This window comes from Gracilinanus agilis, chromosome 3 (assembly GCF_016433145.1).
Source record: "Gracilinanus agilis isolate LMUSP501 chromosome 3, AgileGrace, whole genome shotgun sequence".
NCBI classification, from domain to species: Eukaryota; Metazoa; Chordata; class Mammalia; order Didelphimorphia; family Didelphidae; genus Gracilinanus; species Gracilinanus agilis.
This window is the reverse complement of record NC_058132.1, coordinates 14,676,267-14,699,325: the sequence shown is the minus strand read 5'-3', so window position 1 is coordinate 14,699,325 and position 23,059 is coordinate 14,676,267. Positions and strand designations below refer to the sequence as shown.

Here is a 23,059-nt window from a genome sequence, read left to right as displayed (position 1 = left end):
TACTCATGGGTAGGATGAGCTAACATAATAAAAATGACCATTCTACCCAAATTAATTTACTTATTTAATGCCATACTCATCAAACTACCAAAAAACTTTTTTACTGAATTTAAAAAACCCATAACAATGTTCATTTGGAAGAATAAAAGATCAAGAATATCAAGGGAAAGAATGAAAAAAAAACATGAAGGAAGGTGGCCTAGCAGTACCAGATATTAAGCTATACTATAAAGCAGTGGTCATCAAAACAATACGGTACTGGCTAAGAGACAGAGGAGGATCAGTGGAATAGACTTGGGGTAAATGACATCAGCAAGACAGTGTATGATAAACCCAAAGAGCCCAACTTTTGGGACATGAATCCACTATTTGACAAAAACTGCTGGGAAATTTGGAAAACAATATGGGAGAGATTAGGTTTAGATCAACATCTCACACCCTACACCAAGATAAATTCAGAATGGGTGAACGACTTGAATATAAAGAGGGAAACTATAAATAAGTTAAGTGAACACAGAATAGTTTACTTGTCAGATCTCTGGGAAAGGAAAGACTTTAAAACCAAGCAAGAGTTAGAGAAAATTACAAAATGTAAATTAAATGGTTTTGATTATATTAAACTAAAAAGCTTTTGTACAAACAAAAGCAATGTAGTCAAAATCAGAAGGAAAACAAGAAATTGGGAAAAAATCTTTATAACAAAAAACTCTGACAGGGGTCTAATTACTCAAATATACAAGGAGTTAAATCAATTGTATAAAAAATCAAGCCATTCCCCAATTGATAAATGGGCAAGAGACATGAATAGGCAATTTTCAGGTAAAGAAATAAAAAGTATCAATAAGCACATGAGAAAGTGTTCTAAATCTCTAATAATTAGAGAAATGCAAATCAAAACAACTCTGAGGTATCAACTCACACCTAGCAGATTGGCTAAAATGAAAGAAGGGGAGAGTAATGAATGTTGGAGGGGATATGACAAAATTGGGACATTAATGCATTGCTGGTGGAGTTGTGAACTGATCCAACCATTCTGGATGGCAATTTGGAATCATGCTCAAAGGGCTATAAAAGAATGCCTGCCCTTTGATCCAGCCATACTATTGTTGGGTTTGTATCCCAAAGAGATCATAGATAAACAGACTTGTATGAAAATATTTATAGCTGTGCTTTTTTGTGGTGGCAAAAAACTGGAAAAGGAGGGTATGCCCTTCAATTGGGGAATGGCTGAATAAACTGTGGTATATGCGGGTGATGGAATACTATTGTGCTAAAAGGAATAATAAACTGGAGGCATTCCAGGCGAACTGGAAAGACCTCCAGGAACTGATGCAGAGCGAAAGGAGCAGAGCCAGAAGAACATTGTACACAGAGACTGATATACTATGGTAAAATCAAATGTAACGGACTTCTGTACCAGCAGCAATACAATGACCCAGGACAATTCTGAGGGATGTATGGAAAGGAATGCTACCCACATCCAGAGGAAGGACTGCAGGAGAGGAAACATATAAGAAAAACAGCTGCTTGAACACATGGGTCGGGGTGGACATGATTGAGGATGTAGACTCGAAACTACCACACCAATGCAACTACCAACGATTTGGAAATAGGTCTTGATCAAGGACACATGACAAAACCAGTGGAAATGTGCATCAGCCATAGGTGAGGGGAGTGCGGGGGGTGAAGGGGAAAGTAGGAGCATGAATCATGTAACCATGTTAAAAATGAATATTAATAAATGTTTAAATTTAAAAAAAAACAATATGGTACTGCCTAAGAGACAGAAGGGAAGATCAGTGGAATAGACTTGGGGTAAGTGACATCAGAAAGACTGTGTATGATAAACCCAAAGAGCCCAACTTTGGGGACAATAAATCCACTATTTGACAAAAACTGTTGGGAAAATTGGAAAACAGTAGGGGAGAGATTAGATTTAGATCAACATCTCACACCCTACACCAAGATAAATTCAGAATGGGTGAGTGACTTGACTATAAAGGAAGAAACTATAAGTAAATTAAGTGAACACAGAATAGTACACTTGTCAGATCTCTGGGAAAGGAAAGATTTCAAAACCAAGCAAGAGTTAGAAAAAATTAAAAAATTTAAAATAATTTAAATTACATTAAATTAAAATGTTTTTATACAAACAAAAACATTGCAACCAAAATCAGAAGTGAAACAACAAACTGGGAAAAAAATCTTTATAACAAAAAAATCTGACGGAAGTCTAATCACTCAAATATACAAGGAGCTAAATCAATTGTATAAAAAATCAAATCATTCCCCAATTGAAAAATGGGTAAGGGACATGAATAGGCAATTTTCAGATAAAGAAATCAAAACTATAAATAAGCACATGAGAAAGTGTTCCAAATCTCTAATAATTAGAGAAATGCAAATCAAAACAACTCTGAGGTATCACCTCACACCCAGCAGATTGGCTAAAATGACAGCTGGGGAAAGTAATAAATGTTGGAGAGGATGTGGCAAAATTGGGACATTAATGCATTGCTGGTGGAGTTGTGAATTGATCCAACCATTCTGGATGGCAATTTGGAACTATGCCCAAAGAGCAAAAAAAGAATGCCTGCCCTTTGATCCAGCCATACCATTGCTGGATTTGTACCCTAAAGAGATCACAGATAAAGAGACTTGTACAAAAATATTTAAAGCTGCGCTCTTTGTGGTGGCAAAAAATTGGAAAGTAAGGTTATGTCTTTCAATTGGGGAATGGTTGAACAAATTGTGGTATATTTTGGTGATGGAACACTATTGTGCTCAAAGGAATAATAACCTGGAGGAATTTGATGTGAACTGGAATGACCTCCAGGAACTGATGCAGAGTGAAAGAAGCAGAGCCAGAAGAACATTGTACACAGAGACTGATACACTGTGGTAAAATCAAATGTAATGGACTTCTGTACTAGCAGCAATGCAATGACCCAAGACAATTCTGAGGGATTTATGGAAAAGAATGCTAACCACATTCAGAGAAAGAACTACAGGAGAGGAAACACAGAAGAAAAACTACTGCTTGAACATTTGGGTTGAGGCGGAAATGATAGGGGATGTAGACCTGAAAGGAACACACCAATGCAACTATCAATAATATGTAAATAAGTCTTGACTGACCACACATGTTAAAACCAGTGGAAATGTAAGTTAGCTACAGGGTGGGGAGGGTTGAGGGGGTGAAGGGTAAAGTAAAAATATGAATTATGTAACCATGGAAAATTTTTCTAAAAATAAAAAATTTAAAAAATAATATATACTCATATAAAAAAACAAGTTTGCTCAAGACAAAGCATAGTAGCAACCATTTTGTTAGGTCAAAGAAGAGAGGAAGGTAGGATAAGAGAAAGTAGGAAAAGGAAGGGAAAAACAGAGGAAAGGAAGGAAGGTAGCCCAATCAGTAGCCCCCAGCCCAGGTAGGGGAAATTGACCCAAGCTCTTCAGAGCTCAATCAAGATCAAGTAGCACTTATTGTAGAAATAGATAGGTTTTTATTTAGTTAAGAAAGGGAAAAGTTAGGGGGGGAAAGGGTCTCTTCCAATAGGAACTTCTCCAGGGTTGAGAGCCTCCTCCAGGGTCAAGAGAGAGCCAAGCACCAAGAGCCTGTGGGGTAGAGAGGGCCTCCAGGGTAGAGAGAGTCTGCAGGGTCCAGGTAGAGAGAGCTGAGAGCCAAAAGGCGCCCAAACTCTCTCTTTTATACTTTCTCCAACATCTCCTACAAAGGAAGTGGGAGGTGTCCAGATGTCTCCCAGGGCTTAGAATATTTTTAAATGACACAATTTAAATGAAGAATAAAGGGGGGAGAAAGAGAATTTTTTAATTAAACAGGACTCTAAAGTACCTGAAAAGAAAGAGAAAAGAGATGAGCTCAGGTAGTAGATTACAAAATTTGCAAAGAGGGAAAATATATTATTGGTCAGAAATTTTAACTATCAAGAAACTTTCTGAAAGCTTCTATCTATAAAAAGAGAAAAGCTAATTTGTTTGGGGGGTGTGGGTTGCTTTCATAATCTTTCAATGCCATGGAAGATATATGAACTGACCAGGCATCCTGGAAATTTTTCTAAAAAGAGAATGGTGACTTGTTTGAAAATGATGAAGATCTTGTTTTAAAAAGATGTCCAGTGGAAAATTTTTTCAAAGGCCCAGGAGGTAGCAGGAAGTTCCAAGGATGAAATTGAAATTCTGAAGATGCATATAAGTTACAATGAGAAGAAAAACTGATATTAACTGAAGAAACCAAGGAAAATGCAACAAGGACTTACCAATTTATTAAATATATATATTTATATATTTATTTATATATATATATATGTCAAAGATGATACAATTAAGAGATACAAATAAGAAATAAGAAATAGAGAAGCATTTTATAGAGACAAAAAGATAGTGCCAGGCATTCTAAAAATCAGAATGAATCTGTCCAAAGAACAGGGGGCAAAATGGCATTTTGATTGCTATATTGGACAATGTGAAGTATGGCATAATAACTGACAAAAAGAGAAAAGACATAGATAAGAGGCAGGGCCAGAAGAACAAGAAGAAGTACAGTAAGGTTGCTTCCCCCTAAAAAATTCCTCCAATCAGATGTAGAAAATACACCAAACCTTCATGTGGCACTCTGAAGTCACTGAGTCAGTTTTTCCATCCAGGCCAGCTTAATGAGACATACACAGAAGTCTATGGACACTAGATCTGGCCAGGCATGCTCCAGGTCAAGTAGGATGAGGCTGTGCACTGGGGCAAGAAGAGATTCATTGAGGCAACACATGAAAAGAGTTGCTAACTGGAAGATTTTTTAACCACTATTATCTGGCTTAGTGGATAGAGAACTGGACCTGGAATCAGGAACAGCTGACTTCAAAGCTGGTTTGGTTTCAGATATTTACTAGTTGCGTTTCCTTAGGGAAGTTGGTTCACATCTGTTTGCCATAATCCAGTGTAGAAGGACATGACAACCTACTCCAAAATCTTTGCACGTTATTAGAAACATCCCATGCTCGCTATAGGTGCTGAGTTGGAGGTCCCTCCTTTGATTTCCTTTTGTCTCCCCTCTCTCCTGTTTCTCCTCCACCTCCGTGACCAGGGTCAAGTTTAAAGCTCAGCTTCAAAGGATATATTCATTAATGAATGGAAAGAAAACATACATATACATACATACTAAAATATTTGTTCCACCTCTCTAAGTGGCAGCAAAGTACTGGAAATTGAGGGGATGCCCATCAATAGCAGAATGGCTAAATAAATTGTAGCCTATGATGGTGATGTAATATGACTGTGCCATAAGAAACAAAGCAGGCTAATATAAAAAAAAACTTGGAAAGAACTACATAGGAAAATGACCGTGAAATGAGTAGAACCAAGAGAACACTATACACAGAAACATATAAAATGCCTGAAGAATAACTTATGTATGTCACCTATAGAAAAATAGCTGAAAATGGAAACATGAAAAAGATAATTCATATATAAATATCTTTCTCTCATACAATTGTTTTGTGCTGCAGACTGGGAAGAGAGAGGCTAAGATGCTTTAAATAAATTACATTAATAAAATAAATAAAGAAGCCAGGGAAGATTGACGACCGAATAATCTTTTCCAAACTCTTCTCCAATGTGCATCAGTCTTCGTTCCCCTTACATAATATTTTGTCCTTTCTTTCTTTCTTTCTGGGCCTGTCATAAAAATCTTGGAACTCTGGGTATGAAAATACTCAACCCGTATGAATTAGCACATGATCTGCCCTCCACAGTCTTAGAGAACTGCCCAGGGAATTGGGAAATCAGTTGGCTGAGTGCTTTAGGCCACCCAATGAGCTGGTGCTGGACTTCAACACAGGCCTGCCTCCATCCTACAAGGACTAGAGCCCCTTCCCTCTGCCTGCCTTCCAATAATAATGTTAATGGCTGCCCTCTGTAGAGTAACTTGAGTTTGTCAAGAAGAGAGTTATAGGATAATAGGAGGTGAGCTCAAAGGGATCTTAGAGCCCATTGTGTCTTGAATACTACTTTTACAAAAGAGACCAAGTCAAAGAAAGGCAAAGTTCATTTTTTCAGAATTACACAGCTTGGAACAAATTGAGGGAAGATCTTCCAGATTTCACCAGCAGCACTCCTCCATTGTGACCCTGGTCATGCCATGGCTTCCTAAGAAATTAAAAGAGAGGAAAGTCTCTGACTCTCACTGAATTCTGGGATCAAGGTGGGAAAACATTTGGATGAGGAAGATGACAACAATATCTATAATAGGTAACATTAACACAGCCCACCAAGGTTCACAAAGTACCTTATAGGCACACTAGGACCATCATTTCACTTTTTCCATTGAGTAAATTCCTTTTGACATTATAGTAGTGCTTAATAAATCCTTAATTTATTGAATTCTCCTTTTAGTTTAAGTGTTTTATTTCATGACATGACATTTAAAGTAAAGGCGTTTATAAAACTCAGGAAATGTTATTGGGTCCTTTGTTTTAGGGACAGAATTGAGTTATGATATTAGGAAGATCTGGGAAGAAGACAACTTTAGATCTAGTTAGTGAACTGAAAACAAAACTGACTACAGGACACAAAGGTGGGGGGTTTTTGCAGCAGAATTGGGTAGAAACTGTCTGGCCAATGACCAGTTGGCAGTTGAATTAAGCAATACTTAATACAATACTTAATACAAAATCTCAACCTCCTGGAAGAATTAGTGAAAAGATTATGTGTCCTACATTGAAATGAGAGAACAATACTCAGAGAACATGCAGGGTGTTCTGGTTGGAAGACGTTGAGGACAGGAGGTTGAGATCATCTAGACTTGGGCCACTCAGTCTCTGCCACTTGCTGACCACAGACTCTACTTTGAGGCAACTCACCCAAGCCCAGAGTCCCCGCAGAGACCTCTGTTTCTGAACAGGATTTCATGTCTCAGGAAATTCCTCTGACTCCAAAGAGGTCAATGGAACTTCCACAAACTTCATCCCAACTAGCAGCACTGAGGCCCCAGGAGTGGGGAAGGGTGGGGGGGTGAGAAAAACAAGTTTTTCACTCAGACACAAATAGGGACACAGGTGCAGAGCCCCAAGCAGTGATACTCCCTGGAGTCCCTCCAGACTGAGCTCCCCCTATCCGGGAGGGGGAACAAACAAAGGATCCCATCAATACATACTAACAAAGGTATTTAAAGAGGTCCAACAGCCAGAGCCAATCAGTACAAATACACCCTGGCCAAGGCAGCAATGCCTCTGTCTTAGACATTGCTCAGAATCCTATTGCTTCCATCTGCAGGAGAGAGGAGGAATGAGCAAAGCTGGAAAGAGGCAATTCAACACCAGGAGAGTTTCCCCTTCCCAAGGCACCTGAAGCTGCTGCTGCTCTGCACAAACTTGGCTGTGAGCCACAGACCAACCTCCCTGATGTTCTCCATGCTTTTCTGGGTGCTACAACTTCAGCTTCCACTATCATTAGCTGGAGAGAAAGGGACCCCCTGCCACCTAGAAAGGACTTTCAGCCCCACATACTACAGAGATGGGGATCTTGTGGTTGGAGGATTTTTCCCTCTAACTATAAATAAAATAACCAAATTTAGCTATTGGAAAATGTTTTGGATGCACCCTAAATACAATGTGAAAGACTATCGGTAAGTACTTCTTCTATTTGTAAATTATTTTTTCAATGATCAAGTGTTTATTTTATTTCAACATCCTTTCCAATCTCCCACAGAAAGATGAAAGAAAATAAAAATCCTGTGAACAATTATGCATAATCAAGTAAAACAAACAACCTTAAAGAAAAAAACAAAAAATGAATATGTTACTTTCCCTATCAGTCCATCACACTTTTATAATACAATGGGTACATGCTTCATAATCAATCCTGTAGGATCATCATGGAGGGCATTGAAGTGTCAGTGGACAGATTACCAAGCTTTCATTCAGGAAGACTCATTTTCCTGCCGTCAAGTCCAGCCTCAGCTTCAGTCATTTACTAGCTCTATGACCCTGGGCAAGGCACTTTACAGTTCCTAATCAGTAAAATAATCTGGAGAAGAAAATGGTGAATGACTATTATATGTTCCAAGTAACCCTGAAATGGTGTCAGAAAGCATTAGACACAACTAAAACGACTGAACAAAACATCATTATTATTCCTTTCATTACTTAAGGCTTTTTAACTTGTTAGTTTTTACAATATGTCTGCTCAAGAATAACTTTTTCCTAATTCCCTCTTCATACTACATCAGTTCATAAAAATCTTTTTATATTTCTGTGATATCTTTTATTTTTAACAACAAAATCATATTCCTTTACAGGCATATAACATACTTTATTTAGCCATTCCCTGATCAATGAGCAATCCCTTAATGTCTAAGACTTTGCCACTCCAATGAATGTTTCTTTATATATTTCTTTACATTGAAGTCTTTCTCTTTCTTCTAAATGTGCTATTGTTGGTCTGAAAGTATCTATAATTCAGTAAATTTTTGGCCACATGCTTTGTTTCCTTGAATGTCTATATCGAGTCATGCCTCCACAAACAATACACCAAGGTAACAGTTAATTTACAATTATCCCACGTTTCTCTTCTTTTTTGCAGCTTGTCTAAACTGATCCATGTGAGGTAGAAACTCAGAATTTATTTTAATTATGTTTTCTTAATCATTAGGCATTTAGGAAACTACTTCATATAACTTAAATAGTTTTGATTTTTTACCTTAAGATATGCCAGGTTAAAAGGTCAGATAATCCATCATTTGAGGAATGACTCTCATATTAAACAAACTTGAATCTTCTTACTGTTTATCAGAAAAAAAGAATTTGTAATATTAATGAAAATATTTTCCCAGTAACTATCCATCTTCTAATCTTAGTTATACAATATTTGGTTTTCATTTGGGGGAATCATTTTCTTTTAATTTTGTACAATAAAAAAACTTTATTTTAGCTCCCTTTCTTTTCTATATCCCTTATTTGGTTATGATCTCTTCTCTAATTCATAAATCTAAAAAACAATGTCTTTTTAATTATTCAGATTTTCTGTGATGTTACTTTCAAATCAAGTTTATGGACCAGTTGCAAACTTACATTGGGATATAATTTGAGGAGATGGACTATGTCTAAAATCTACCAGGCTCATGTTGAGTGTATCAAACAATGTTTACCTCATTTTTAAATTTTTTTAATATTTTACTAAATTGATCCACCTTTTGAAAATTCGTGTTATTAAGAGAATTTTGTTGGGTCTTCAGTGACTCCTTATAGTTCCTGGAGAAAACTTGGTAGCTGGCAGAGAAGTACTAGGTTGTTCTAAGTGTGGTGTTAAAACTGGGTGAAGAAAGAGTCCCTATAACTGCTCTGAACACCTGAGATCACATAGGGATAAGATGGTAAAATCCCTGATGTCTTCATCATTGCTACTAAGAAAGTAAAATGTTCAGAGTATAATAACGTGGTTTACAAGACATAACTTAGAAACTAGCTGTGACCACAGATTGAGTGAGTACTAATGTGGACCTAGAATTGCACTTTCCTATGGCTGAGAGAATTCTCCTTCTGAAATTTTCAATTCCTTTTCAGGGGGAGCAAAGAACCAGAAATATTCCTTGTCCCTGACAACCTCTTTTCCACTTCAGGTGGCTGCAGAAACATTACTATCAAGTTCTGGCTTTAATGTTTGCTGTAGAAGAGGTCAATAGGAACCCCAATCTATTACCCAACATGACCCTGGGATTCCACATCTACAATGCCCATCACAATGATGACAAGATTTTGGAGAGCTCCCTGATGTGGCTGTCAGGCCAAGGACAGACCATTCCCAATTACAACTGTGAGAGGAAATACAAGTCTGTGGCAGTCATTGGAGGAGCCAATTCTGCATTGACTGTCTCCATGGGAAGCCTACTTGAGCTCTATAACTTCCCACAGGTAGGAAAATATGGGTTTAATTCAGCCCATACCTATTGGAAGTCAGAGGGCAGCTGTGGATGATTTGCTATTACAGTGTAAAAAGCTTTGAGGTAGTCTGGTACCTAATTCACCTTTCAGATCACTCTCAGAGAAGAAAAGGAAAACAGAAATTACTAGATCAGAGACCTTCCTTTCATCAGGTCTTGTAGAAAGCAGCACATTCTGATATACAGAACTTTTGAAATAATACTACTGAATCCAGCAAATATATACTAAGCAACTCATATTTTAAGGACCTCAGCTGAGTAGTAGAGATAGAAAGAAAAAAGTCTGAAAGCATTTACATATATTTCAGCTAGGGCAGGTTTTCTAAAGGAAGGGACAACCTCAATGATCAGAAGCATTAAAAAAAAAACAGGCATCTATGAAGAGTGAGTCCATTCTAGGCAAAAGGGAATGAAGACATGTAGATTAATATGGGGAGAGGGAACATTTGCTACAATACACTCCAACCTAAAAAGGTTCTTGTTTGTCCCTATTCAGATTAGCTATGGTCTCTTTGATCCACTCTTGAGTGACCCAGGCCAGTTTCCTTCTGTCTATCAGATGGCAACCAGTGACACCTCTCTTTCTCTTGGCATTGTCAGATTGATGGTGCATTTCCAATGGACCTGGGTGGGATTAATCATCTCAGATGACACAATAGGTGAGAAATTCCTCAGAGACCTGAAAGAAGAAATGGTCAGGAACTCCATCTGTGTGGCCATGACACAGAAGATCAGCATTGGACAGACAGTGGATAGTAAATCATATGATGTGTTTTTATTTAAAGTATTAGAATCTAGAGTTAATGTGATTGTCATTTATGGAGATGCAGATTCACTTCTGAGTGTGAGGTTTCATAACACACTTAATTTGCCTTCAAACAAAATATGGATCAGCACCAGTGAGACAGATATTACCAAAAAACCTGGCTCTATCCATTTTGACAATTTCCATGGGGCTCTGATATTCTCCACTCAGACAAGTCAGATGCCTGGTTTTCAACACTTTCTGAAAACTATTAACCCTCTCAAGTACCCAGAGGATATTTTCCTTGAGAAATTCTGGGCCACAGCTTTTGGATGCACATCTGACCACAGAAAGGGAGATGGAAGTGTCTGTTCACAAAATGCTTCCTTGGACACATTAAGTTCGAGATATTTAGACAAAATTATGTCACACCAGAGTTATACTGTCTACAATGCTATATATGCTGTGGCTTGGGCCCTTCATGAAATGTTCTTGGTGAGATCAGAAATAGAACCCAAAAGAGATGTTGACAACCAGATCATTCACCCCTGGAAGGTAAGATTTATGCACTGATGTCCAAATATCTCAATGAAAGAACTACCACCTACAGAAAAGTAAAAAATGGTTGGTAACCTAATCTGCTCATTTTTCAGTGGGGAGCCCCTGCTTAGCAGAGCAGTAAATTCAGAGCCTTATATGTCATTCCTGGTCATTTCAGCATTTTGGTCATTTGAGATACCTGTGATTGGGATGCAAGAGTGAGATTCCAGTTCAATTGGTTTCTTTGTTGGGGAGGATATATTGGGAAGGGAAAGACCATCCATACTAGTGGGTTCCAGGCTTCCGGCAGAATATGGGGACATCAGAATCAGGGACCTCTCCTTTCCCTGGAAGTCTTAGTTACTACGGAATAGTATTATTCAATGTTTAGAGACCTTGTTCTGAATTCAGAAAAATGGTGTTCATATCCTAACTCTGAAACGTTGCATGTAGGTGCCTTTGAAGAAGTTCCTTGAGCTTCCTAGGCTTCATCTGTTGGGCTATAGAGCAGTGAGGGCCTTTCCAGGTCTAGATATCAACTTTAACAATGGATGTTAAATCTCAAAAAAGGTTTTAAATATAGATATAGATATATCTAAAAAATAAGATAATTATCAAAGAATTTCCTGAAAAAAAATTTCCCAATTTTTTGCTTTCCCTCTAATCTTTGTTGCACTAGTTTTATTAGTACAAGAAAATTTAATTTAATATGATCAATGTTATCTATTTTATATAATAAAATGCTATAAAAATTAGTTATGAAAAAAGATTAAAACTCATAATATTATTATTATTAACTCACTCTCCAGAATTAAAAAAGAGAAAACCTAAATATAGATGATTGTATATATGTATATATAGATACATTTATCTATATCTGTATATGTGTTTTTGTTTATGCTTACATATTTACATATTCTGTATATTATATATATTTATGTAAGTACAAAGTTTATATACAAAAATACAAAATAAACATAAAATATATAATATAAAGGTATGAATATGAAGAAATTCTGGGAGATTAAAAAAGAAAGAAAATTTTTTTTAAATATTGGGAAGTATGTATGGAAAAATTAGGATACTAAACTACTCTTCGTACTACTATGCATTGATATAAGTATTCTGAAGAACAACATAGAACCATGCCCAATGGTCCCTAAATCTCTAAATTCTCTCTGACCCATAAATTCCACACTTGCTTCTGTATTTCAAAGAGATTAGGGAGGAAGGAAAGTGACTTAACTACAGAAAAATATTTTTAGCAGCTCTTTTTGTAGTGGCAAAGAATTGGAACCTGAAAGGGTACCCATTAATTTGGGATTAACTGAGCAAATTGTGGTATATGGTGGTAATGGAATATGATCATGCCAAAAGAAATGACAGACAGGATGAGTTCCGAAAAACCTGGAAAGATTCATATGAACTGATACTAAGGGAATTGAGAGGAAACAAGGGAAGAATGTATACACTGACAGAAATATTGTGCCAATTTTGAAGGAACTATTATGAGGGAAAATAGGTTCCACAACAATCCCAAAGGATTTCTGATTATAAAAAAATACTCTACATCCAAAGAGGAAACTGTTGGAATCTGATTGCAGATCAAAGTATGCTATCTCTCACTTTAGTTCTTTCATAAGTTTTTTATTATAAAAATGTTATATCTTCTGTCATCACATGGGGAATAGAGAAATATGTATTGAATGAAAAAACTGGTATTACCTATATCAGACTATAGACCACCTCAGAGAGGGTGAGGGTGAAGGAGGGCTAGAAGAAGAGAAGTTTAATTTCAAAAGATAGAAAACAAATGTCAATAATTCTTTAAATATAAATTTTTTTAAATTAAAAAGTATAAAACTAAAATTAATTTTATATTAGCTTATAGGTTACATTACACTTCCCAGGTATCTCCCACTGTCCTTTATTTACCCATAGTAGAGAAAGCACAATTTAAGAGAAAGATATGTTTATATATAAAACCCTGCGTTGCTATGTTTTCATAATATCAGTTCTTTCTCTTGCAGTGTGCATACATAAGTCATTCTGCAAATAATATTTTTGTTCCTATGTATAATGTTTTCTTAGTCCTATTTGTTTCACTTTCATATAGGTCTTTCTGTGTCTTTTTTTTAAATGAACTGCTTGTTCTTTCAAGGCACAGTAGTATTCCATCACAATCATAAGTCACAGCTTCTGTAGCCCTTTGAGGGCAGACATCTTATACTTTTATTTCATAGCTCCAGGATGTAGCACAGTGCCTTGAAAATAGTCAGCCTTTAAAACAGTCATAGAAAGCTTGTATAATTATATTAGTAGCAGCATCATTAAGCAGAAGGGTGAACTCTGCAGCACCTGATCTCCTATCATGGCAAACATAATTTCTGTGCCTCCTTTCCAGTTTCATTTTCATCCAACTGAGGATTTTTTCTGGCTTTTTTCTCCAGGGTAAAAAATTCAAACTTCCGTGTTGAGTCTTGGTCTAAACATCTAATCTGCTGATACCTTTTTGGATTCTGATTCTTTAGTTTATTAGGAACCCATCTTAGTTTTGTGACTCTTCAAAAATCTCAGAACTGTACTATACTTTCTTTTATCTGCCATTGATAAAAATATTAGACATCATAGAGTAGAGCACATCTCCCTGAGATATTCAGCTATTCATTTCCAATTACTTTTATTCTCTGTTAGCTCCACTCCTTTCTGAAGAACATCCGGTTTAACAACAGTGCTGGGAACCAGGTGGTCTTGGATAAAAAGAGGAAATCTATGACAAACTATGATATTCTCAACTATGTGACCTTTCCTAACGACTCTGATGTTCTGGTGAAAGTGGGAGAGTTTATTCCTCAGGCTCCTCCTGGCCAAGATTTCACCATCCAAGCAAAGGCAATAGTGTGGATAAAGGTGGGAAAAATTTGAAATGTTGGTTGGAAGAAAGATGTATACATGAAAATGTAGCACATCAGGATAGTCACTGGCATTTCACAATTCAGCTGTCACAATGCCTGCCTGGAGGAGGCAATTTGCAAATAAAGGGGTTATTTCAAATCCAGTTGACCTGGAGTAAAGTGAAGGGCACCAGTACACATGTCCCTTTAGGTTAACAACCCTAAACTCAGTGATTTTTTTTCCATGGCAGAGTTTGGGAAAGTAGAAGAATCCATGTGGTCCATGATATCTAGGCAAGAGGGAACTTCTTATTAGAACTAATGATTCTTGTTATTTCCTACTAAAGCCAGTAAACTTTCTTTACTACTGTAGGTATTTCCAGGACATCAGTGCCCCAGATGTTTTGGAGAACAACCATAAAACCCTGTATTATCCAATTTCTAGCTCAAATACAAGTAATGGGAATGTTTCCAATTTTGCATCAATTCCTGTTACACATCTATAACTGCTCTTGCTACCATACCGTTCCCTTTGCTTCCACATGTAATGTCACAATTTAAATAGAATTAGACAGTCAAAAAGGAAATGTCAACCAATATTGAATTTTGGTGTCAGGGAATAAACCTGATCAATTCAGTATAAACAGTTTAGTCACTTGAAGGTTTCATACTGATATGACTAAACAATTCAGGATATGGAAGCTTGATTAAAATTTAAGGTGGATGGAGAGATTGATCATTTTTATTATTATATACAATCCCCTTCTCATTTAATCTGGTGCCATTCAAAAGGAATTTAAGGAATTAAATGATTTGAATAGTCAGGTTTATATTGGGGAGAATATAAATATTATTTCTATATTTTTTATTTTTTTAGAAAAATTTTTACATGGTTACATGATTCATGTTCTTGCTCTCTCTCCCCTCAACCCCTAGGCCCCCTTAGGCAATTCACATTTCCACTGGTTTCTTCATGTGTCATTGATCAAGACCAATTTCCATATTATTGATAATTACTCTAGGGTGGTCATTAAGAGTCTACATCTCCATTCATATCTGCATCAACCCATGTGTTCAAGCAGTAGTTTTTCTTCTGTATTTCCACTCCTGTAGTTCTTCCTCTGGATGTGGGTAGCGTTCTTTTTCATAAATCCCTGAGAGTTGTCCTGGGTCATTGCATTGCTGATAGTACAAAAGTCCATTACATTCAATTTTACCACAGTGTATCAGTCTCTGTGTATAATGTTCTCCTGGTTCTGCTCCTTTCACTCTACATTACTTCCTGGAGATCATTCCAGTTCACATGGAATTCCTCCAGTTTATTATTCCTTTGAGCACAATAGTATTCCAACACCAAAAGATACCACAATTTGTTCAGGCATTGCCCAAAGCATAGGCATACCCTCATTTTCCAGTATTTTGCCACAACAAAGAGAGCAGCTATAAAAATTTTTGTACGTGTCTTTTTTCCCCATGATCTCTTTGGGGTATGAACCCAGCAATGGTATGGCTGGATCAAAGAGCAGATTTCTTTTAGCGCTTTTTGGGCATAGTTCCAAATTGCCATCCAGAATGGTTGGATCACTTCACAACTCCATCAGAAGTGCATTAATGTCCCAATTTTGCCACATCCCCTCCAACATTCATTACTCTCCTCTGCTGTCATTTTAGCCAGTCTGCTGAGTGTGAGGTGATACATTAGAGTTGTTTTGATTTCCATTTCTCTAATTATTAGAGATTTAGAACACTTTCTCATGTGCTTATTGATAGTTTTGATTTCTTTATCTGAAAATTGCCTATTCATGTCCCTTGCCCATTTATTAATTGGGGAATGGCTTGATTTTTTATACAATTGATTTAGCTCCTTGTATATTTGAGTGATTAGACCTCTGTCAGAGTTTTTTGTTAAAGATTTTTTCCAGTTTGTTGTTTCCCTTCTGATTTTGGTTGCAATGTTTTTGTTTGTAGAAAAAAACTTTTTAACTTAATGTAAACAAAATGTTTTATTTTACATTTTGTACTTTTTTCTAATTTTTAATTGGTTTTAAAATGTTTCCTTTCCCAGAAATATAACAAGTATACTATTCTGTGTTTGTCTAATTTTCTTATAGTTTCCTTCTTTATATTCAAGTCATTCACCCACTCTGAATTTATCTTGGTGTAGGGTGTGAGATATTGATCTAAACCTAATCTCTCCCATTTTGTTTCCCAATTTTCCCAGCAGTTTTTGTCAAATAGTGGATTTTTGTACCAAAAGCTGGGCTCTTTGAGTTTATCATAAACTGTCTTGCTGATGTCACTTACCCCAAGTCTATTTCACTGATCCTCCCTTCTGTCTCTTAGCCAGTACCATATTATTTTGATGACCACTGCTTTATAGTATAGTTTAATATCTAGTTCTGTTAGGCCACCTTCCTTCATGTTTTTTTTTAATTATTTCCCTTGATATTCTTGATCTTTTGTTCTTACAAATGAAGTTTGTTAGAGTTTTTTTTCTAATTCTATAAAAATGTTTCTTGGTAATTTGATAGGTATGGCACTAAATAAGTAAATCAATTTGGGTAGAATGGTCATTTTTATTATGTTAGCTCATCCCACCCATGAGCAATCAATGTATTTCCAATTGTTTAGATCTAGTTTTTTTTAAACCCTTAATTTCTGTGTATTGGCTCCTAGGTGGAAGAATGGTAAGGGTGGTCAATGGGGGTCAAGTGATTTGCCCAGGGTCACAAAGCTGGGAAGAGTCTGAGGCCAAATTTGAACCTAGGACCTCCCGTCTCTAGGCCTGACTCTCAATCCACTGAGCTACCCAGCTGCCCCTAGATCTAGCTTTAATTTTTTGTAAAGTGTTTTTTAGTTCTGTTCGTATAATTCTTGTGTTTCTTTTGGTATTTTTATTTTGTCTAGTATTTTATATTGTCTAGGGTGATTTTAAATGGTGTTTCTCTTTCTAACAGTTGCTGCTCTGATGTGTTGGAAATATATAGAAATGCTGATGATTTATGTGCATTTATTTGGTATCCTGCAACTTTGCTAAAGTTGTTGATTATTTCTACGAGCTTTTTTAGTTGATTCTCTAGGATTTTTTAAGTAGACCATCATATCATCTGCAAAGAGTGATAACTTAGTTTCCTCATTGCATATTTTAATACCTTCAATTTTTTTCTTCTCTAATTGCTACTGCTAGTGTTTCTAATGCAATGTTAAATAATAGAAGTGATGATAGGAATCCTTGTTTCATGCCTGATTGGGAATGCTTCTAACTTATTTCCATTGCATATGATGCTTGTTGATGGTTTTAGATATATACTATTTATTATTTTTAGGAAAGGTCCTTCTATTCCTTTACTTTCTGGTGTTTTCAGTAGGAATGGGTGTTGTATTTTGTCAAAGGCTTTTTCAGCATCTATTGATATAATCATGTGATTTTTGTTTGTTAGTTTGTTCATACGGTCAATTATGTGGATAGTTTTCCTAATGTTGAACCATCCTTGCATTCTTGGTATAAAACCCATCTGATAATAATGGATAACTCTCATGATCACTAGCTGGCTTCTTTTTGCTAGTATTCTATTTAAATTTTTTGCATCTATGTTCATTAGGGAGATTGGTCTGTTGTTGTTTTTTTTTCTGTTTTTGGTCTGCCTGGCTTTGGAATCAGTACCATATTTGTGTCATAAAAGGAATTTGGTAGGACTCCTTCTTTGCTTATTATGTCAAATAATTTGTATAGCATTGGAATTAGTTGTTCTTTCAATGTTTGATAAAATTTTTTCTTAGGGAGTTCTTTGATGGCTTGTTCAATGTCTTTTTCTAGTGTGAGATTATTTAAGCATTTTATTTCTTCTGCTGTTAATCTATGCAATTTATATTTTTGTATATATTCATCTACATCAAATCAGTTGGTATATTTATTATGGCTAATAATTTTTAATGATTGTCTTAATTTCCTCTCCATTAGAGGTGAGCTCTCTATTTTCATCTTTGATACTGTTGATTTGGTTTTCTTCTTTCCTTTTTTAATTAGATTTACCAGTACTTTGTCTATTTTATCTGTTTTTTTTTTCAAAATAATAACTTCTAGTCTTATTTATTAATTCAATAATTCTTTTACTTTAGATTTTATTAATTCCTCCTTTGGTTTTTAGTATTTCTAATTAAGTTTTCATCTGGGGATTTTTAATTTGTACAGTTTCTAGTTTTTTAAGTTGCATGCCCAATTCATTAATCTCTGCCCTCACTAATTTGTTAATATATGCACTCAGTAATATACATTTTCCCCTTAGAATTGCTTTGGCTGCATCCCATTGGTTTTGGTAAGAAGTCTCATCATTGTCATTGTATTCAATGAAATTATTAATTGTTTCTATGATTTGTTCTTTCACTAAATTATTTTGGAGAATCATATTATTTAATTTCCAATTAGTTTTATGTTTGTCTCTCCATGTATTCTTACTAATAACAATTTTATTGCATAATTGTCTGATAATTTTGCATTCATTATTTCTGCTTTTTTGCATATGTTTGCCATGTTTCAATGCCCTAGTATGTGGTCAAACTTTGTGAATGTTCCATGTACTGCTGAAAAGAAGGTGTATTCCTTTTTGTCCCTACTTATTTTTCTCCATATAACTATAAACTCTAATTTTTCTAGGATGTCATTCACCTCTCATGTCTTTCTTATTTATTTTTTGGTTTGATTTATCTATATCTGATAGGAGATGGTTGAAGTCCCCCATTAGTATAGTTTTGCTATCTATTTTGTCCTTGAGTTCTACTAGTTTCTCCTTTAGATATTTTTATGCTATACCATTTGGTGCATGCATATTGAGCACTGATATTTTTTCAATGTTTATACCACCTTTTATTAGGATGTAATTACTTTCCCTATCACTTTTAACAAGATCTATTTTTACTTGGGCTCTATCAGAAATCATGATTATAACTCCTACCATCTTTTTCTCATCTGATGCCCAATTGCTTTTCCTCCATTCTTTCATTTTTACTGTATTTATGTCTGCCTGTCTCATGTGTGTTTCTTGTAGACAACATATTTTTCCCTTAATCTGGTAGTTTTTGAATTTGGCTATAATACTCCTGGAAGTTGTCAGTTGTGGATTAAATGTAGGAGGTGATCTGTGGGTTTTTTCTATTTCCACTTTTCCCTCTTGTTTGAGAACTTCAGGGCAATTTTCTCTGATAATTTATTGTAAAATGCTATCTAAACTTTTTCTTTATTCGTGATGTTCTGGGAAACCAATAATTCTTAAGTTGTCTTTTCTAGCTCTGTTCTCCAGATCTTTGGTTGAATCAATGAGGTGTTTCTTATTCTCCTCAAATTTTTCATTTTTTATTTTGTTTAATATATTCTTACTGCCTTGTGAAGTCATTTGCTTCTAGTTGTTGAGTTCTGTTTTTTAAAGACTGAAATTCATCCCTGGATTTTGTTCATCCTTCTCTTTCTGGTCTAATTTTCTTTGTAGATCATCTTTTGCCTTCTTTGATTCATTTTCAAGCTGGCCAATTCTGGCTTTTAAGACTTTATTTTCTTGTTTTAGTTCATGTATTTCCTTTTTCAAATTGTCTTCAGTCTCTCTTGCTTTCTTTTTGAGTTCCTGAAGTTCTTGAGTTAATTGATTTTTTGGATTTTCCAAAGCCTGTGTCCAGTTTACTGGAACTACTTCCTCCTCTTCTATTTCTATTTCATTTGCTCTCTTTTCACTTCATTGAAAGAAGCTATCAATTGTCATTTCTTTTCTCTTTCTCTGTTGCTTACTCATATTTTTTCCTTTCTTGTTCTGCTAGTTTGAGCAGATGTATTTAATAATCTTTGATGAAAAATCTTCCCCCAGCTGGCAATGGAGGTTTGTAGTTACTTTCTCTTCTTTCTGAAGACTTCTTGTCTATCCAGTTGTTAGGATTAATCCTCTATTGATTGGATTAATCTTACTGCTTAATCTGCTCTGAGCTAAAACCTTGAGGGGAGGGAAAAACAAACAAACAAAAAAAGTGGGGGGACAAGAAGGAGCATTTTCACTGAACTGAGCTCTCCAGCAGTGGGGACCCCTGCATTGTCCTCTGCGTTTGATCTGGTTTTCTTTCCTCTTGAAGCCCTGTGTTCTCTATGTCCTTATGAGGAAGCCAAGCTGTCTGTGGTCTGGGGTTTGGCTCTCTCTAAGCCACCATCTTCCGGGCATTTTTGCTGTGTTTCTCTGGTTTTCTCCTACAGTCACCTCTCCAGTACCTGTTTTTAACTCCCCAAGTCCAGTGCCAGCAAGGCCCTCTCTCCCAACTGGTGCGCCCACTGACTCTGAGATTTCCCGGGACACTAGAAGCTCTGCACAGCACATGGGTGAGGCGTCCTGGGATCCTAGGATCCCCCTTCTATGCCCTCAGATCCAACAGTTCAAGAATTGAAGCCTTTTTCTTGGAGTACCTCTTTAGTTATGCTGCAATAGGGTTCCCCCTGCTCTGTCCCGTTATTAGATTTGGTCCTCTTTCTTCTCAAAGAGCATTGTTTTCTATCTCGGTGTGTAAGGGTGCGGAGGTTTTAAGATTCACTCTGTCTAAGCCGCCATCTTCCCAGAAACTCCTCTTTAGGGTCTTTTAAAGCTACTCTCCCACCCACTCCCTTCCTAGTGTTGCTTCCCTCCCCACCAGTCCTTTTCTATAGGCCGTGAATCAATTCTATGCTCCAATGGATCTGATTGTTCTTTCCTCCTTAAGTTGATTTCAATGCACTTAAATATTAAATATTTCCTCTCTCCAATTTCTTTACCCCTCCAATGTATTGCTATTCTCCCTTGTTCACCCTACACTCTTCTTTATGGAATATAAATTTACTTCATTTTGTTTGTTTGCCCATTGTTCTTAATATCTCCTTTTTCCCTCTAGTTTTGTATATCTTTACACACACACACACACACACACACACACACACACACACACACACACATATCTTGACATTTCATCCTATACAGTTTGTCTCTGTTCCCTCTAAGGAAACTTCTTCTAGTTACCCTATTGATAATAACAATTTTTATTATTTGCCAATATCTTCCTTTCTTCTAGGGATACAGATTGATTGAACTTATTGGGTCAGTTAAAGAAAATACTTTTTTCCCTGCTCTCTTAATTCCTTTATGGTGATCCTTTTGAGTTCTGTGTTTGGGCATCAAACTCTATGTTTAAGTCTATTTTTTTCTTTATGAATGCTTGGAAGTCCTTAGTTTTATTGAATGAGCATACTTTCCCCCTGCAAAAATAGAGTCAGTTTTGATGGATAGTTGATTCTTCATTGTAGACCCAGTTCTCTTGGATTCCAAAATATTATGTTCCATGCTTTTTGGTCCTTCAATGTAGATGCAGCCAGATCCTGTGTTATTCTTACTATAGTTCCCTGATATCTGAATGACTTCTTTTTAGCAGCTTGTAATATTTTTAGCTTGGTCTGGTACTTTTTGAATTTGGCTATAATATTCCTGGAAGTGGTCAGTTGTGGATTAAATGTAGGAAGTGATCTGTGGATTCTTTCAATTTCCACTTTTCCCTCTTGTTCGAGAATGTCAGGGCAGTTTTCATGGATAATTTCTTGAAGGATGATGTCTAAACTTTTTCTTTTGTCATGATGTTCCAGTAAACCAACAATTATTAAATTGTCTCTATAAGATCTGTTTTGTACATCTGTGGTTGTATTAATGAGGTATTTCATATTCTCCTCAAATTTTTCATTTTTAAATTTTGTTTTATATATTCTTGCTGCCTTGTGAAGTCATTTGCTTCTAGTTGTTGAGTTCTATTTTTTAAAGATTGAATTTCTTTCCTTGCTTTTTGGTCATCATTCTCCTTCTGGTCTGATTTTCTTTGTAGATCATCTTTTGCCTTCTTTGCCTCATTTTTAAACTGGTCAGTTCTGGCTTTTAATACCTTATTTTCTTGTTTTAGTTCATGTATTTCCTTTTTCAAATTGTCTTCAGCCTCTCTTGCTTGCTTTTTGAGTTCCAGAAGTTCTTGAGTTAATTAAATTTTAAGATCTTCCAAAGCCTGTGTCCAATTTGCTTGATCTTTCTCCTCTTATTCTATTTCATTTGCTCTCTTTTCACATCAAGAATATAAATATTATAATAATATCCTTCATTTGGGGTTCCTTCCCCTTGGACTTTAGAGATTGGATTTTGAGAAAATGTTAGAAGTTTAATTACAGTTGCTCTGAAGTCCTACTTAGGATGATCTCTCACTTTAGTCTAAGACAGAATTCCCTGCCTAATTTTACTTTGCCTCTAAGACCTCAGCAGCTTAAGGCAAAATTCAGGTACCTTGAAAAATTAGGGTAATAGAATAGCCTATGAAATTATATACTCTCTAGATAGGCAAGGTAGGAGTAATTTGAGAAAGAGCTGGCATTTTCCCAAGATTCTCCTCAGTCTAGGCCTTCAGTTCCACAGGCTATGAAAATGGCTTGTTCTACCCTTCTTTTGATGAGATGTAAAAAGTGACAGGATGAAAATTCTCAATTATCTCAATTCTTCAATTATCTGTAAATAAGGACTTTTCTGGTAATAAAGTCACCTTGGCAGTCACCATGTTGGGAAGCATACTGTATGCAGCCATTTGACATGTCAGGTGTTGTCCTTGGGACACTCTCCTTCCTGTGATGAAGGGGTTCAAGGCTCTGATGCCCTTTCCTATTTGACTACTCTCCAATCAGAGATGTCCTGGGGAGAGACTAAGTGATCAAATCTGAAGGGAAATATGTTGGCAGACAGGACAAGAAGTCAAGGGTTTATTTTTCTTTTTGTTTCTCTAACTGCTTCCTTTGGCTCCTCTCTGTAGCCCAGCTCTCCTGAATAACTACTAATTTGTTCATTCTTAAAGAACTTCTCTCTCTCTCTCTCTCTCTCTCTCTCTCTCTCTCTCTCTCTCTCT

The 23,059-nt window shown here is 36.1% G+C and overlaps 1 protein-coding gene across 1 annotated transcript in view; it reads left to right on the top strand.

Moving 5' to 3' along the window:
• Positions 1-23,059, top strand: part of LOC123240770 (zinc finger protein 91-like) — a 730,881-nt gene that overhangs the window by 416,212 nt on the left and 291,610 nt on the right. The gene's annotated exons all lie outside the window — the stretch shown is intronic.